Raw genomic sequence first — 19,609 nt, 5'->3', positions numbered from 1 at the left:
ACAAATTGTTACATGGTATATGTAACACAGGTTCCCAACACGCATATTATCTCACAATGTAACGTATTATTGAGAATCAAAGGCCTAGCTAGCAATCCTTGGCCTAGTTAGCAATGCTTATTGCACATGCGCATTAGATTAGGTAATGACATGTGTATTAAATATGAAATGAGATAATGATGAATATTAAAATATTAAATGATGTAATGCTTTATGTGAATGGTTAAATCAAAATCCTTTGTCTGAAAAGTTATAAATTCCTGCCCGACCTTTGGGCGGGGTTGCAGTTTTCCGAAAAGATTTGACTGTAACCTTATTGCTTTGCAATAAACAAAATGGACTCCTAAAGCCTCTTGTCTCTGAGTTTTATTGGTCTAACTCAGAAGATAAGCCATTTTTGGCTTACAACAAGAGTACCTCTAAACATTTTTTTAAAGAAAAAAAACTGCTTATAATTCTATACAGTGGTAACTTGGTTTACGAACTTATCCCTTTCCGGAAGTCAGTTCTTAAACCCAAACCGTTCTTAAACCGAGGCGCAGTTTCCCTTCAACCGTTCGGATTCCGTTCGTAAACCGAGGTAAAGTTCTCAAACCGGGACACTACTTCCGGTTTTGCAGAGTTCGTAAACCGAATCATTCGTAAACAGGGCCGTTCTTAAACCGAGGTCCCACTGTACAGTATTTGTAAAATCAAATAAACATTATTTCAAAAAAGTGAGAGATAAAAATGGCCACATGATGGCAGCAGAGAACTACGAAAGGTGCCTTGGTTTTTAGATCCATGAGGAGGGAGAGGTAATTTATGAGAAAGTAATGTGAAGAGAACATACTACTCTTCTTTTTCTTTTTCCTATGGATGTAAACACCCAGCTAATGTGCAGTAAAGTGGGGAGTAGATTGAGCATCCTTGGTCAGCGGCTTGTAGGAGTTTCAGAAGATTTAACCTCAGCGGTTCATAGAATCATAGAATCATAGAGTTGGAAGAGACCACAAGGGCCATCCAGTCCAACCCCCTGCCAAGCAGGAAACACCATCAAAGCATTCTTGACATATGCCTGCCAAGCCTCTGCTTAAAGACCTCCAAAGAAGGAGACTCCACCACACTTCTGGGCAGCAAATTCCACTGTCGAACAGCTCTTACTGTCAGGAAGTTCTTCCTAATGTTTAGGTGGAATCTTCTTTCAGCAAGGAACTGGGAGTGAATACATCTCACAACTTTCCCTCATGACTTTTCAACTCTATTCTTGAACTATACAGACACTGCCTGCAGGCAGGCCACAATTTTGCATTGATTTTTATTTTTGCAATTTACCCAAAATGCTCTTGGATGAAGCTGGTGATGTGGGCACCTTTCAGTCTGTGGCCTTCAGACCTGGTTTGGGGACTGATCACCTTGCTTGATGACCTTTGCTGGGAGAGGCGCAGATTGCTCAGTGGCAAGCAAGGCCACCAGCCATACAAGTCTTTTGAACGTAGGCCAGGAGGTCTGGCATTGTGATGGTTTTGGCCCCACCTGTGGGATAAGTTCAGAAAAGGTGGCCTGGGGAGAAAAATTTCTTCCCTGAGGGAACAGGCCTAGGGGCTTAGTGCTCAGGATTCATCCTTGCCTCCTGTTGTCTTAAGCGGTGATGCAGTATACTTACTTATCAAACCTTTATTAGGCATTTAACAAATAAAACCATAAAAGAAAAAAATCACATACAAGAGCCTTGAAATATATATTAAAAAGGCAGCAGTTGGCTACATAGACTGATTGGATGCAGTATACAGAAAAGCAAGAAAGCAGGTTGCAGAAGTTGCTAGCAATATGGAAATAACTAAAGAATTGAGGTCTCCAACCACTGGGGTTACGCATTGCACATTAATTTGGTTACAGGTAGGTAGCCGTGTTGGTCTGCCGTAGTTGAAACAAAGTAAAAAAATTCCATCCAGTAGCACCTTAAAAAGGTAAAGGGACCCTTGACCGTTAAGTCCAGTCGCGGACGACTCTGGGGTTGTGGCGCTCATCTCGCTTTACAGGCCGAGGGAGCCGGCATTTATCCATAGACAGCTTCCGGGTCATGTGGCCAGCATGACTAAGCCGCTTCTATTGAACCAGAGCAGGGCACGGAAATGCCGTTTACCTTCCCGCTGGAGTGGTACCTACCGTATTTATCTCCTTGCACTTTGATGTGCTTTTGAACTGCTAGGTTGGCAGGAGCTGGGACCGAGCAACAGGAGCTCACCTGTCACGGGGATTCGAACCGCCGACCTTCAGATCAGCAAGCCCTAGGCTCTGTTGTTTAACCCACAGCTCCACCCGCGTCCCTTCAGAAAAGTGTGCATGTACACGAAAGCTCATACCAATAACAAACTTAGTTGGTCTCTAAGGTGCTACTGGAAGGAACTTTTTTAATTTTGTTTTGACATTAATATGGGTTACCTTAAAGTAAAATGTTGAGTTCTGAATATGTCCACATGAGGGCAGCAGAGGATTTGGTATGAATCTAGCTACCGGTAGTTGACGCTTTTATGGGAAGGCGTTGGTCATTTGCAGAAAGTTAATGAGGTGCCAGGCAAAAATATTCCTCTTCTACCGGGCCTTTGGTTACTTAAACAATCTATGGTCTTTTAAACTGTGTGTGTGTGTGTGTGTGTGTGTGTGTGTGTGTGTACGTGTAGTATTATTTTTGTTTGTTAATATGCCATATATTTTTGTGTTTTTATATTGTAAAGTGCCCCTTGATCTTCCAAGGAAGGGCAGTATATAAATTTAATTACTACTACTACTAATAATAATAATAAATAAGTGAATATAAAATGCTCCTGTTTGCTATCCTAGGTGCAAGAAAGGTGGAAGTGAAAGGAATCAATGGCATTATATTCTAAATGTACAGTCATACTTCGGTTTAAGTACGCCTTGGTTTGAGTATTTTCAGTTTAAGTACTCCGCGGACCTGTCTGGAATGGATTAATCCACTTTCCATTACCTTCAATGGGAAAGTTTGCTTCAGGTTAAGTACGGACTTCCAGAACCAATTACACTCATACCTCGGGTTAAGTACGCTTCAGGTTGAGTACTCCACAGACCTGTCTGGAATATATTAATGCACTTCCCATCACTTACAATGGGAAAGTTTGCTTCAGGTTAAGTACGCTTCAGGTTAAGTACAGACTTCCGGAACCAATTGTGTTTGCAAACCAAGGTACCACTGTGCAGTATAGAACTTTGCCTCTGTGTGCTGTAAATTAATTAGTATTGACTTTAAGAGGATGCGGTACTCAAAAATGTCCACACGAGTGCAGCAGAGGATTAGGGAAAAAACCCTAGCAAATTCAAATTCAGTGGGGAGGGGTAGGAATTGTGAAGACAAATGCATGGGGTGTGGAAATTGCTGCTTTAAACTTAAATTATTCTATTAACAGTAGCGTATGACTGCATTTTATGTGTTTTATTTACATTATGCTGTAAGTCACTCTAAGTATGAATGTAGAACAGACATAAGTAACAAATACAATAAACTCTACTTGTGAACATAACTGGGCCCCCAGCACCTCCCTATGCAGCAAGCCCTCTTGCAACAGGTCCAGTTTAAAAAACAACAACTGGACTTTTTTTGCCGTTTAGAAAGTAATGGGCAAATGCATTGAAAAGTGGATAAGTGACGAATGGAAAGGGGTGGATTAGCACCCCACCGGCAAATCTCATTGTCATACAACTGCCCCAGAAAAAAATATTATGCATATTGTGCTGTAAGCCACTCTTGAGTAGAAATTTAGGAGAGTGAGATGTAAATAATAAATTATTATCATTTATGCTTCTAGTTCTGTGACCCCTGCCCTACATCCTTATGCAGTGTTAGCACACTTGCAAAGCTAAGCAGGCTCCAGTATGGTTTCAAATTGAGTGAGGGACTGTGTGCTGATTCCTGAATTCCAGGGGGTTGGGCCAGAGGATCCCTTCCAATTCTATGATTCTATGAAATCGAAGCTTGTGTCTGTGTGCTGCACACTTTAAGAGGGTGCAGTACTGAGTATGTCCACATGGGTGCAGCAGAGGATTAGGAGAAAAACCCTAGCAAGTTCCAAGTTTAGTGGGGAGGGGCAGGAACTGTGAAGACAAACGCATGGGGGGGATGGAAACCACAGTTTTAATACTAAATTATTCTGTTAACAGTGTATTATTGCATTTTTAGTGTATTATTGATATACAGTACATCCATATATATATATAGATATATAGATAGATAGATATCCATTTGTCATGCATGCTTTAAGTGAGATTCCTGCATTGTAGAGGGTTGGACTAGACCAGGCACCCCCAAACTCGGCCCTCCAGATGTTTTGGGACTACAACTCCCATCATCCCTAGCTAACAGGACCAGTGGTCAGGGGTGATGGGAATTGTAGTCCCAAAACACCTGGAGGGCCGAGTTTGGGGATGCCTGGACTAGACCCTCAAGATCTCTTTACAATTGTGTGCTTCTATGCTTATGCTGTCAGCCACTCTGAGCATAAATGTGGAAGAAGGAGATAAAAGTAATAAATTATTCTGATTTTGACTTCTAGTTGTGAGTGCAGGTGTGACTCTCTACTGCGACAAACCCCACGTATATATTTGAAGCACCTGGACTTTTCACAGTTTTGAAAGCAAATCTATTGAAAAGTGAACAAATGATTTACGGTAATGGGAAGACGTCCCAAGTACCCCACAAGCAAATATGGATGGATGCTGAATAAACGGGCCATCTGTTTGCATTGCATCTGATGTATTAACAAATAACTGATTTTTAAGGTACTGCCACTCAACATGTCCAGGAGAGGGAAGCAGAGTACTGTACAGAATTAGGAAAGAGTCTAGCTAGAAGATTCTGTTTTCGGTGGGGAAGGGCAGAGAACTTGCAGAGAAATGAAGGGAATACAACTTTTGACATAGAATTGCAGAGCTGGGAGTGCCCGCGAGGATCATCTAGTCCAACACCCTGAAATGCAGGAATCTTACACCCCCAATGTGGGGTTCAAACTCATGACACTGAGATTAAGAGCTATCCCTCAGTTATCCTTACTGCTATTTCATTTATTAAATGTATTCTCCTTAAATGTATTCTCCCCTCCTTCCTCCCAACACACTGGTGATAAAACAACAATGCGAGAAAGAAGAACATATTTAGAAACAATTAAAGATGGTTAGAAACAATTTAGCAGGTAAAAACAATTAGAACAACAACACCTAAAACATGTTTTTGTGAATGCCCTGTAATATACAGGAATGGGGGAAGTGAATCGAGCATTTAGGAACTGGGAAGGTCTGTTTAAATACCATTTCTGCTGCATGCCTTGCAGTGACCTGCAGGTGGAATAAGGGAGGCGGATAATCTTAGCTTAATTCACACATCAAGCCTTTTGAGTTCACAAATCCATGGCTGTGTCCCCTTGGACTGGGGTTGCAAACTGGGCACAGTTGTGCCTCCCTTGCCACATTTCACTTTCCTTGGTTGGTTGCTCCCCGAAACGTTTTTAAGGAACGGGGTTCCAAGCTCTATTCCAACCAACAAATATTTCAGCTGCTCTCAAGCTTTCGGCCAGCAGGTGGTGTTACAAGGGCCTGGACCACCTCATGCCCATAGGGCCTTCCTGACGCCCTCTAAAAGGCCGTGGTCTGACATGTTAAAAGTGACCAGATTTATTGAGTAAATGTACAATTGTAAAATAAAAATTGGCCCAAATTCCCCTGTGAAAGAACAAACGTTCGTGTCGGCTAACCCCTTGCCAATGTCCCCTCAGGAATGGCGGCAAAGACTTTCACTGGAATCATATGGAGATGCTCAGTAATAAAAATACTGTATTAAAACCGAATTTTCTAAAATAGATTCTGAGGTTGTGCCTGTGCCAGTATAGCAGGACAGGGGGTGCCCATGTGCTGCTTCAGGATGCCAGTGTGCCCACCAGTATGTCCCATGGTCCCTTAAAAAGCCCTCAGTAAATGTCCCCTCAAAACTCAGGACGCATGAGATCAGAGGGCCTACCCTCACCATTTTTTGTTCTTGTGTTATGCAGCTGTCATTTTGTTTCATGCCACATACCTATGGCAGCCATTTTGTCTTGCGCCACATACAAAACAGCAGCCATTTTGTCTTGTGCCACACACACACCTCACAGCCGCCATACTGTATTATATTGTGCCACACACACACACACACACACACACACACACACACACACAGCAGCCATTTGGTCTTGTGGCACCCCCCATAGCAGCCATTTTATTTTGTGCCCCCCAACAAACACCACAGCAACCATTTTGTCTTGAGCCCCACATACACCACAGCAGCCATTTTGTGACTGGCACCCATGGCCCCTTTCTCAAAAACCCAAATGTGTCCCATGTGGTAGAGGAATTAGTTACTAACTGACCCTACTAACTGTGACGACCAGTCAGGCCTTGGGAAGGGGATAGTGACATTTAGGCACCGGAGGTTTTAAAAAACCTGTCATTTCAATTGTTGTTTTTGGATACAATAACATTGCAAGAGATTTATTGTTGCCCGTTTCCCTTGACATGCTCCAGGGAGGAATATGAATTTAATACAGAAATATAAACAATTAACTCTGGAGGCTCAGAAGGGGTTTTTTTTTGGCTGAGGCCTCATCCGAGCTATACATTTAAAGCACTATGATATCTCTTTATACACCCATGACTTCCCCCAAAGACTCCTTGGGACTGTAGTTTTTCTAAGGGTGCTGAGAGTTGTTAGGAGACCCCTATTCCCCTCACAGAGTTAGGGGGTGGGTGTGCTAGGTGTTCATCTGGGGTGCTGAGCTGAGGTCAGTGGTTGGGTTTCCCCATGTACTGTTTGCAGAGAGCTAAGGTGGAAAAAGCAAATTCCTGCACTGAGCTGAGGAGGGAGCCAAGTTGCATTTTTTGAGTTTGTTCTCTGAAGTTCCCACATAGCTCAGTCAGTAGAGCGTGAGATTCTTAATCTCAAGGTCATGCATTGGGCAAAAAAAGGTTTGGGGCACTTTTAATAAAAAGAAAGGGGGGGGAAAGCAGCAAGGGAAGAAGACTGAAGAGGATGCTACAGTTTGGGAGGCTAGTATATACTGGAAGAATAAGAAATCAAGATAACAAACTTTTTATAAAAGAATGGAAATGGTTCATTGAATATTTACAGATAAATTGCAAACAGATTAAAAACACTGGCAGGGTTATAGTAATAACCTGCAGTTTCCTAAGAGTATATATTTAAAGTGGATAATTAAATGAGTAAATTAAATGAATTTGGATATGCAGAAGATGTTAAAAAAAAAAAATTTAAGGAACCGCAGAAAGAGGGGGAAGGAAGTCAAATTTAGAAATGTTTAAATGATTGTTAAATTAATGAAATGTATAAACTTGAAAAAGTATAACTAAAAACTTTTTTAAAAGTATATAGTGATCATTTTATTTGCATGCTGCTTTTCCATTGTTCAAGCCATGCCCAAGGCGGCTTACAACATGGAAAAAAATCCTTCAGTATCTGAAGAAGTGTGCATGCACATGAAAGCTCATACCAAAATAAAAACCAAGTTGGTCTTTAAGGTGCTACTGAAGGAATTTTTTTTATTTTGCTTCGACTCAGACCAACACGGCTACCTACCTGTAACTAAAACATGGAAAAAGTTACACAATTACAAACATAATAAAAGTCGTCATAACAATAAATAAAACAAAGTACACAACGAAACAATTTTCACATAAATAATAAGATCTAAAATAAAGATGCGAAACATGAATATCCCTAACTGCAACAAGCCCCATAACGAAAAGAAACTTAAAAAGTTCCCCAGGCTGACAGTCTGTCCCTTTAATGCTAGTCATACACAAGACTACTTGTGATAATAAAGCATAGGTTCTTGTTTAAATAAATAAAAAGATTTCTATATACAGGTATGCACATAAATGGAAGGTTAGTTATTATAGCACTCCAAGAGAGGGCCTACTTGTTGCAAAGGAGTAAGGGAGTGTTGGTGCTGAGAGAGGAGAACTTGCAGGAAGAGACTTTGTGTGTGTGTGTGCAGAGCACAATAAAGCACATTAGCCTGTGACTCCATGAGAGTAATCCTTTGAGAGCCACCCCACAAGATGAAAGCTTCTCTGGGGATCCTGGAACTGGAGGAATGCACTGAAAGCAGAACAGGACAAAGAAGACAAAGAAGGGCATCCTGAGCAAGTTTGCAGATGACACCAAATTGGGAGGGGTGGCTAACACCCCAGAGGACAGAATCACACTTCAAAATGACCTTAACAGATTAGACAACTGGGCCAAAGCAAACAAGATGAATTTTAACAAGGAGAAATGTAAAGTACTACACTTGGGCAAAAAAATGAAAGGCACAAATACAGGATGGGAGACACCTGGCTTGAGAGCAGTAGATGTGAAAAGGATCTAGGAGTCCTGGTAGACCACAAACTTGACATGAGTCAACAGTGTGATGCAGCAGCTAAAAAAGACAATGCAATTCTGGGCTGCATCAATAGGAGTATAGCGTCTAGATCAAGGGACGTAATAGTACCACTGTATTCTGCTCTGGTCAGACCTCACCTGGAGTACTGTGTCCAGTTCTGGGCACCACAGTTCAAGAAGGATACTGACAAGCTGGAACGTGTCCAGAGGAGGGCAACCCAAATGGTCAAAGGCCTGGAAACAATGCCTTATGAGGAACGGCTTAGGGAGCTGGGTATGTTTAGCCTGGAGAAGAGAAGGTTAAGGGGTGATTTGATAGCCATGTTCAAATATATAAAAGGATGTCATATGGAGGAGGGAGAAAGGTTGTTTTCTGCTGCTCCAGAGAAGCGGACACGGAGCAATGGATTCAAACTTCAAGAAAGAAGATTCCACCTAAACATTAGGAAGAACTTCCTGACAGTAAGAGCTGTTCAGCAGCGGAATTTGCTACCAAGGAGTGTGGTGGCGTCTCCTTCTTTGGAGGTCTTTAAGCAGAGGCTTGACAGGCATATGTCAGTAATGCTTTGATGGTGTTTCCTGCTTAGCAGGGGGTTGGACTGGATGGCCCTTGTGGTCTCTTCCAACTCTATGATTCTATGATTCTAAGAGGTAGCTCAGTTTGTGGAGACCTCATAGACATTGCTGGGGGGAAAGCCTGGGAGAAGCAGGCCTGTTTTGCAATCCTGCACAAGCCACACAACTTGGTAACGCCGCAAAGCTGCAGACCTGCCTGAAGGGGGCAGTTGGGGGGCCTGCAAAAACCAAGGGGTTCCTTGGTTTCTGCACATACCATTGGCCACCAATGGTGAGTAGGGTTGCCAGACTCAATAAAGGACAGGACTTCTGTGCCTTTAATTGCCCTGCTCTCTTTTGAGTCTGGGAACCTTAAAGAGAAACCAGCAGACCTTTTGCTTGGAAATTAAACAAAGGGTTTGCTGGTTTCTCTTTGAAGTTTCCAGACTCAAAAGAGAGCAGGGCAATTAAAGGCACAGAAGTCCTGTCCTCTATTGAGTCTGGCAACCCTAATGGTGAGTGAGCACTTAAGATTTCCAGGCAAGTTGCCACTGGAGAGTAATTTTTCTGTGGCCACAGAAAAAGGCGCATTATGGGTTCGAGGCCAGACCTTCTTTCTTGAGTAGAGAAGGCCGCAGCCAGCAAGACCTATAAGGCTGAGCCCCATTGTGGCAGAAAGAAGCTCTGCCACAATGGGGTTGGGATTTGGAGGAGGTACTCAGGGCAAGGAATTTGTAGGGGTGTGGAAGCAGAAGGGCCCCTAATATCACACCTGCTCCAGGTGCCATAAACCTTTTGGAAAGCTGACCACAGTAGGAGGTCCTCCTTGCCCAGGGCGCTGTTTCTCCAGGGCTGGCTTTGCTTTACAAATCCCCGAGTGGTTTCATGATCAATCTCCAGGGAAATCTGGGAATTGTAGTTCTGTGAGGGGAATAGGGGTCTCCTAACAAGTCTCTGTCGTCCCCTTCTCCCAGTGCCCTCCATCTTTCCCAACATCAGGGTCTTTTCCAGGGAGTCTTCTCTTCTCATGAGGTGGCCAAAGTATTGGAGCCTCAGCTTCACAATCTGTCCTTCCAGTGAGCACTCCAGACTTGGAAGAAAAGCAATGACAAACCTAGACAGCATCTTAAAAAGCAGAGACATCACATTGCCTACAAAGGTCCGTATAGTTAAAGCTATGGTTTTCCCAGTAGTGATGTATGGAAGTGAGAGCTGGACCATAAAGAAGGCTGATCGCCGAAGTATTGATGCTTTTGAATTATGGTGCTGGAGGAGACTCTTGAGAGTCCCATGGACTGCAAGACGATCAAACCTATCCATTCTGAAGGAAATCAGCCCTGAGTGCTCACTGGAAGGACAGATCGTGAAGCTGAGGCTCCAATACTTTGGTCACCTCATGAGAAGAGAAGACTCCCTGGAAAAGACCCTGATGTTGGGAAAGATGGAGGGCACTAGGAGAAGGGGACGACAGAGGTCGAGATGGTTGGACAGTGTTCTCGAAGCTACCAACATGAGTTTGACCAAACTGCAGGAGGCAGTGGAAGACAGGAGTGCCTGGCGTGCTCTGGTCCATGGGGTCCCGAAGAGTCGGACACGACTAAACAACAAAACAACCACAACAAGTCTCAGTGCCCTGAGCAGACTGCAGTTTCCAGGAATCATTCGGGGGAGCCATGACTGTTGAGTGTTGTACCATAATGCTTTAAAGGTAATTTTGGCCAGTAATCTCAGTCATTTTGCACTCATTGGCCAGAGGACTTGGGTTTGAGTTTTGAGTTCACTCTATTGAGGCAATAGTTAACATGGTGGTTTTGTGACCAAGTAGTTGCAACAAACTGGAGTCCTCTTAGCCAGCCAGCCACTTCCACCATTGTTCAGGGATCATCTCCAAACTCCCACCCTAATCCCTCTTGTAAAGATATGTCTCCAAATCATTACAATCACTCCAGGCAGAATGTTGTTTGCACATTTCCCTCCTTATATATCTATAAGAAAAAGGACTAGAGTTTGATACTGTGTACACACCATACACTTAAAGACACACACACACATCCCGGCAATAATAATGGGAAATGTAGTTCACCCTTTCATAGAGCTACAATTCCCAACACTCTCAGACTACAACATATTCTGGAAGAAGCAGGTCGCTGAGTATCAGTAATGATTAGTATAAACCCAAAGTGTCCTTTTGCAGGGGTGCTTTTTGGGCAAACACAAGCAGGGAAGTGAAACTGAGGACAGGAGTCATTTCGAGAGTTTACAATGCTCGTAAGGAGTTTGCACACAACGAGCTAAAGTTTGTTGTTGCTCTCTTGAAGCTGACTCCTACGCAGGGTTACTTGGAAATAAACCCCTCTGCATTTGGAGCGGGGTGGGGGCTCAGTCCCTGTTCCATGTAAGTGAGCATGGTGCCAAGAAGCTGTAGACTGCAAGCTCTCATGTAAACAACAACAACAACAACAACCCACTAAACTTTAGGGGTAGCTAAATATTGTCCAGTATGGCCCTTTCAAGCAATCATGCGTAAGATTGATCTGTTAGGGTAAGGATTCCCCAACTGTGGACTGTAGACCGCCAGTGGTCTGCGAGCTTCATTCAGATGGTCCATGGCGTGTCTACAAAAATACAGTTTCAAATCACACAGCATCTAGCCCAGTGTATTTCAACTGATACAACAGGCAGAAAAACCATTAAGAAGTCCACCAAGACTGTCCACAATTTTCAAGTGGTTCATTGAGTGTGTGTATGCATGGAGGGGCGGGAGGAGTTTGGGAACCATTGTACTAGAGTTCATTCACACCATCTGTGTAGATCCCCCTCGTACCACCCTGACAGTCATGGCTTTCCCCATAGAATCCTGGGAACTGTAGTTTGTTAAGGCGACTGGGGTTTCTCCTAACAGCACTCAACACCCTTAAAAACTACAGTTCCCATGGTTCTTTGGGGGATGGGGGTAAGCCATGACTGTCAGTGGTGGAAGAGTGCTTTAAAAGGTATGGCTGTGAGCTTTGTCTCCTAGAATGTAAAGTCTGGAGCAACAAATCTTACTCCTATTCTGAGGTGATTGAGGGTGGCTTTGGAAAATCGGCTCTTTTGGGGGCTTTGCCCATGTTCATTTCTCTTTACATGATCTGCGAATGCCGTTATATATTTGTGCTTTTCCTTTCTTCCCAGGATCTCAAGTCTGCGTCCATCGCTATCTCCTTCCACCCTTTAATCTTCACTTGGCAGATTAAATTTAGTTAGTACATGTACCCATGCATAGATTGTTTTCCCCACAGATGGCCTGTTGGGATGGTGGGGAGAAAGCATGATTCTCCCCAGTCCACATACGGTGCAACTGGTCTGAGAAATCCTGTTAGCAGGATTGTTACGGTAGAAGTGTGGTGTTTGGTGCAAAGACCTGCAATTCACACCACTCTTTCAAAGCACATTTTCCCCTCTCAAGGAATTCTGGGCACTGCACTGTGTTAAATTGGACGATGAGGGAGAGAGCGAGTTAGGACAGTGCCTCTCCTTTAGAGTCAGGAATTCCCAAGTTTAGCTTGTTGTTTACCAGGTTTATAACAAAGGAAGCAGGCCACATTTTCTAATTGCGTGCTAGATACGCTTGTCTGCCCCTTCTTTGCTTACTGTAGATTGGGTGGGTGGGTGGGGGCGCAAGGTCAGAGCTCAGGAGCAGAGCACCTGCTTTGCATGCAAAAAGTCCCTGGTTCAAGCCAGGTCTGTGGCAGACCACCAGGCCTCATCTCCTTCAACTGGGGGGCAGCCATTCCACCAGACTGCCTCAGTGGGGGAGATATGAGAAGCAGAGTTCGTTCCACCAGTTTTGCCCCAAACACCAGCTCCATCAGGCTCCTCTTACCCCTGAAGTTCTGTGCCAGCTGGTCAGGATAAGAATAAATGTTGCAGAGCAGGTCCCTCAGTTAGATTTTTCCCTCTTCTTCCCTCCCTGTCCCTTTCCCCTTGTGTTCCTTTTGTAGATTGTATGCCTGCAGGCAGGGACAGAAAACGGCTTGGACCCTTTGCCTAGAGAGCATGAAACAAGCGGAAAACCTCTCGGACTCATGCTTTGTAGACACAGGACAAGTGAAATGTGAAGCTGTTCGGCAGTGGAATTTGCTGCCAAGGAGTGTGGTGGAGTCTCCTTCTTTGGAGGTCTTTAAGCAGAGGCTTGACAGGCATATGTCAAGAATGCTTTGATGGTGTTTCCTGCTTGGCAGGGGGTTGGACTGGATGGCCCTTGTGGTCTCTTCCAACTATGATTCTATGGATGAGCCCTTGGTATAAGGCAGCTTCCTCTGTTCACACAACCTATGCTGACACAGTCCTTGGGAGGAAGAGCTCTTATTCAATTGCCATTAATTCAATTAAAACATATGCAGAAGACCCAGCGACTAGCAGTGATGGCAGTGATGATATTAGCTGCTTTGAAACCCACCCTGACCAGCCTGAGACTTCCATTTCTCCTCTGCGTTCACGAATCTGACGCATCTACTGGCTTGGGTTGGTTTTGGGGAGCATGCAAACCTCTCAGTTTCTGTGATGTAAGGGATAAAAGACTACACACACTTTAATGAATCAATACTGGGCAAAACAAAACTTCTTCTCCCATCCAGTATCTGTGACAGGCATTTTTTTTTGGGGGGGGGAGTGGGGTGCCTCAGGGTTGGGCACATTTATTGAAGTTCTTTTTCAGCCATGCCACTGTGACCTCTTTAGCTGAGAGCAGTACCCAGAATCCTTTGCTGCTGCTGCGTACGCCACTTGCTCCTCGCTGCATGGCCGCTTCTGCGATGCAAATGTCGCTCTCTCACATGCTTGGAAGATGTTTACCGTACACCCAGCCCAGCTGGATCCCACCCAGCCCCCAAGGCCCTGGTCCTCCCCTCGCGGTTTCACACTGCGGCATAATTATAGCCTCTTGTTGGTGAGGTTTGAAACCGAGAGGCGCTAAGAATAGCAACAGAAAAACGTCCTGCAAGATGGCGTTTCCTGGAGCTTCAGTTTCTTGTATCTCACCTCTCACCCTCTCCTTTTTCCATTGTTAAGGTCCACTCTTTCCAGCCTCCTCTGCTTGGCCAGAGTCATTCCATTCTCATGAGCTTCCTATTATGGGCCTGGTCCGCACACATGGGCGTAGTCAAGGGGGGGGCAGGGAGAATCACCTGCCCCCCCATCAATAAAAATACATAGCAAACTGATGTTATGCCCCCCTCACACAAAGGTTGCCCCCCATGTCTGCACATGTAGTATTATGGGGTGGGAGGCTACTGAAAGTGGTTGCATGGACTTCCCTGGGGTACCCAACATGGTGCCCTCCATATCTTGTGGACTGCAGCTAGGGTTGCCAGACTCAATAGAGGACAGGACTTCTGTGCCTTTAATTGCCCTGCTCTCTTTTGAGTCTGGAAACCTCAAAGAGAAACCAGCAGACCCTTTGTTTAATTTCCAAGCAAAGCGTCTGCTGGTTTCTCTTTAAGGTTTCCAGACTCAAAAGAGAGCAGGGCAATTAAAGGCACAGAAGTCCTGTCCTCTATTGAGTCTGGCAACCCTAGCTGCAGCTCCTGGTCATAGATCAGGGATGGTGAGAGTCCACAGCATCTAGAGAGCACCACATTAGCTACTTTTAGACTACCCATTAGATTATAGGTGGTGGATGCCATTTTGAAACACCTTGCTTTGTTCAACCAACCAACCAAACTGTAAGTCAAAAGCCAGCACAGCAGGTTAGACCCGGAACTTTTCTTTCCAATTGCGCTAGCTTTCTATTTGCAGAGAGTTCCCCCCCTCCAACTCTTGTAAGAGAACACTGAAAATGTTATCCCCCACTTGAAGTGATGCACTCCATTCTTCCACCTCGTCCCGACCTCATTCTGCTACAGGTGTAGGGCCAGACTTCCTCTTTGGAAGCATCGTAGTGTGACTTTTGCTCCAGGTCTCTGATAGTTCTGTTTCATTGGAATAAGGTCACTGGAGGCTTTTGCCAGTTTTGTGATGTATGGTTTATTTACATGCATATACAGGGATTGGAGGGTTCACATCATTAGCACTTCAGCAGTTTTTGCGTATTGTTTCTGGGATGCTTGTACACTAAAAGCAGTAATGATCACAAAACCTGCATCAACTGGAAAGGCACTCAAAGGTCATCTTGCCCAACCCCTTAATGGTGCAGAAAAGCATTACAGTATCCCAGATACGTGGCTATCCATTCTCTGCTTAACAACCTCCAAGAAATGGGTATGCAATATATTAAGGGATTGGTAGTCACTGGTAGTTTGAAGACCATAGACTGTATCCTATGCTAGTCTTACTCAGAGTAGACCAGTTGAAGTTAATGGGCATGCCTAAAGGTAAAGGGACCCCTGACCATTAGTTCCAGTTGTGACCGACTGTGGGGTTGCGGCGCTTATCTCGCGTTATTGGCCGAGGGAGGCGGCTTACAGCTTCCAGGTCATGTGGCCAGCATGACAAAGTCACTTCTGGTGAACCAGAGCAGTGCACGGAAACACCGTTTACCTTCCCGTTTACCTATTTATCTACTTGCACTTTGACATGCTTTCAAACTGCTAGGCTGGCAGGAGCTGGGACCGAACAACGGGAGCTCACCCCGTCACGGGGATTCGAACCGCCGACCTTCTGATCAGCAAGCCCTAGGCTCTGTGGTTTAACCCACAGTGCCACCTCAATGGGCATGCCTTTAATTTGGTCTACTCTGAGTAGGACTTGGCTGACTCCAATCCCGTGGCAGTAAGGAAATGGTGTGTAAGAGATGGGTAAAAGAGCTGGCTTATTTGAGCATATTGCATGCACTTAGATAGATAAGGATATTTATTTCATATGGTTAAAGAAGCCTGGCAAAGATACTGGAAAGTGGAGTTTCACATCTCTGGGTGAAGTTAGAAGTCAGATAGTGTCAGGCATGTTGGGGCTAGAGACACCAGACATTCATTCATTTGTTTAAAAAAGCAAAAGCTGCCAGGATGGTATGCATTTCAAACATGAAGACTAGATTCAAAATAATGAAATATTTAAAAGCACACAATAAGATACACACACACACACACACACACACACACACACACACACACACACTAAATCTAAAATAGTAAAAAAGAAATTTTACCCCCCCCTCCACAAAATAAGAGCAGTAAAAGCAACAATAAGAGTAAAACTACCACTGCTTTTTAGTATTTATTCACCTGTGCCAGCAGAATATCTCTAGGGAGACCATTCCACAACAGGGGCACCACCACTGAAAAGGCACCTTTTTATTTGTGGGGGTGACTGTCCTTCGGTTCTTTACTTATTATAAAATCTTGAGAGTGATCTGTGTCTTTGTGGGTGTGCATATAGTAGGCCTGCAACTTTATGTAGCGGTTACGTTCCAGGGATTGTGATGGAAGCCAAAATCATGTGTCGTCAAAACTCATTGTGTCTAATGGCTGGTGCAATTGCCAAAGTCATTTCCACCCCTCAACCCCTTTAATTTTTTCACCACCTGCGTAAAGCTGAATGCACACAAGTTAAATGTGCGCAAGTTGCGGGATTGCTATATATGTCAGCGTTATATCTTGCCATAATGCAAGACCACACAAAGTGTTGTTGGTCCAGATTTCCCTCCCTGCCTGATCATCCTTTGGTCAGGGTTGGGGGACCTGTAGCCCTACAGATGTTTTTGGATCCCAACTCACATGGGGGTGAAAGGGAGAGCTGAAGTTCCGAAAGGGGAAGGGTGTGGTAGATATAAGGGCAGAGGACATCTCTGGGGCAGCTGGCTAGGCTCCTTTTCTCAGAGACTTCTAATGCAAGCATAGACTGGGTGGGAGACGCAGATACTGGATGTTTCTGACTCTTGGTGGAAGCCAGTTAGGATATCAGACCACATAAAAGTGTTTCCTCTTGAAGGCACTGTCCCAACACATGCCATTCAGGATAATTGCCTCCCCCTAAGACAATCACTGTGCTGAAAGGGCCTTGTCACTTGCCAGGAGGGAAGTAGGAGCTGAATGAGATAGGAAACAAGAGAAGGCCCAGGATGTTGACACTGGAGATGAAGCTGCGGGTCCAAGCAGTGGCTTCTTCTTTGCACCTTTGAAGATGGAGGATGTGATTCCCAGGAAAATGCCCCTAGAATGTCTGTGGGATGACATTCTTGTATTCAGGGCCTACAGGCTGCTTCTTCAAGTCTGCCATAGTGGAGAAAATCCATTTTACCTGTTGGGATGGAGGGTGAAGAGTGGGGAAGAGAGGACAGGGGTGAGTGTTGAACAGGGCTGGGGAACCCTTTTTGGCTGGTGGACCAGGTCCTTATCTGCACACCTGAGAGGGCATAATTTAACAGATAGATGAGGGCTCTCACATGTCAGTCACCTGTTGTCTTAGGTCTTAGCTGCCAAGTATCCCATTTTTCATGGGAAACCCCCAGATTTTAATCCGTTTCCTGCTGTTCTCCCGAATGGAGAAAAATCCCGGAAATTCCCTGGATTTCCTACTTGCCAGGGAGCCTCCATTTTGGGTGCCACTCTGGGCACTGGAAACAGGGCAGAGCGGCACCGGAAGTCGCTTCTACGCATGCCCAACGGCCATCTTGGTGGTGGCCTCATGGCGGCGGCTGTCACCAAGATGGCTGCCGACATGTGGCCACCACCAAGATGGCCGCCGCCATGCCACCACCACCAAGATGGCTGCTGGACATGCGTAGAAGCGACTTTCGGTGCTGCTCTGCCCTATTTTCGGTGCCCACACATGATCAGAGTGGCCCCGGGAGTTGCTTCTATGCAAGTTCTGGTGCCATGCTGCTGCTGATCCTGCATTTTTCAGCGGGAGACTTGGCAGGTATGTCTTAGGTACATCAGGTGATGCTGCATTTTGAAACACTGACTATTGGGACTTCAAATAAATAGATAGATACATACATAGAAAAGAACAGTACAGGGCTTTTTGAAAGCCCCTTTGCAAACAGTCCTATGCTGTTCTTTGAACCTTCAAAAATGTCGTCTCTTGCCTACATTAACATGAGGTTATTTAGAAGCAAAACTCTGCCAACCAATGGCTGAAGGAATGTTCAAAGGCAGTCAGTGTAAAAAGGACTTTCACCTAAGTTACCTCGAATGTACTGTTATTACACTTTTGCCATTTTAAGATATTTCTTTTCTTCCACTTTGAAGTGCCACATAAAGAATATTTTCCTCAAACAAATGCAGTCTTTTTTTTTTATTACACCCTGTGCCTTGAGCCTTTCATACTCCACATGATCCAGAGCATAGCTGCCAAGTTTTCCCTTTTCTCGCGAGGAAGCCTATTCAGCATAATGGAAAATCCCTGAAAAAAAGGGATAACTTGGCAGCTATGATCCAGAGTGGTAGCAGATCCTTGGAAGTTTCCACAAGTTCTGGACCCTATAGAGCAGGGGTGTCAAACTCAAATTCATCGGGGGGCCGCATCAGCAGTTTGGTCACCCTCAAAGGGCCGGTTGTGTCTGTAGGACTATGTGTCCACTCTTTATTATCATAAATTATTGTCACTGCATTCAATTATTACTGTTTTTTGTAATAATGTAAGCTCATTCCCGCCCCCACGCGGATCACATTCCTGCGTCGTGGCGTGTGTGTGGGAGGGGATGTAAACAAGGGAAATTTGAACAAAAGGTGGGGATCGACGGCTTCCGGGGGGGGGGGGCTCAACTAAACCTTCGGCAGGAAGGAGAAAGCCACTGCTGGGATTAAAAACCTGCAGATGGAAAGAGGGCTTCCCTCTCCGGCCCTGCGCACACCCAAACCCCGCTAGGCAGGATGCCACACGCTGCAACCCACCCCATGCTTTGGAGAGGGGCAGGAACATGCGGTGCAGCACCAACTCCCTGCTTTGCTTTTGCATCCTCCCTCCTCAGCGCCAGAGTCCCTTCCCCTCACGCTGAGGGAGGGCAGCGGATTTCCTGAGGAGGAAGGCGGCGGCAGCCCCAGCGGACGTGCATCTTCACCTCAGAGCTGCTCTTCCCCCCACCCGCGCTGTTGTCGTCTTCGCCGCCGCCTCTCCCTACCGGGACTGCAGGCAGAGGAGGCTTGAAAACCTCCCCCCCCAAAAAAATTCCCCTCCCACCTACTCAAACCGCGAGGCGACTCCATCTGGAGCCCTAAATCACGAGGGGCTGAGAGGAGGCGGCGGCAGAGCGGGAAGAGCAGGAACCCATGCCGTCGCCGCCGCCTCCCTCCTGGCCGCCCCCCGGGGAGCAGCTCTGCCGGAACTGAGAAGCCAAAGGGCGGCTCGGGGTGGGGGGCAGAGCAAAAGCCAGGCACCCTCCCGGGTGTCTATGAGGAGAAAACGGGGGAAGAGGGAAGAGAAACCTGGCTCTATCAAGAGAGCGACTGTTGCGCTTCGCCTACTTCCCCCTCAGGCTCACTCCGCGTCCCTTTCGCCCGCTCGCTCGCCCACCTCCCGGATGCAGCCGAGGAGAGGAAGGGAAGCGGCGGGCGGCGGCTCCCCAGTGCTGCCTCACTCGCTCTCGGAGACAACAGCAAAGCCCGCCAAAAAAAAATCCAGCGCTGCTCCGTCCCGGCACCAACTTTGCTGGCGGCGCCTGTAGGGCTTTCCTACCTCTTCGGCGGGCTTCCTCCTCCTCCTCCTGCA

Source organism: Zootoca vivipara, chromosome 12 (genome assembly GCF_965207765.1).
Source record: "Zootoca vivipara chromosome 12, rZooViv2.hap1.1, whole genome shotgun sequence".
NCBI lineage: Eukaryota > Metazoa > Chordata > Lepidosauria > Squamata > Lacertidae > Zootoca > Zootoca vivipara.
This window is presented reverse-complemented; position numbering follows the sequence as displayed.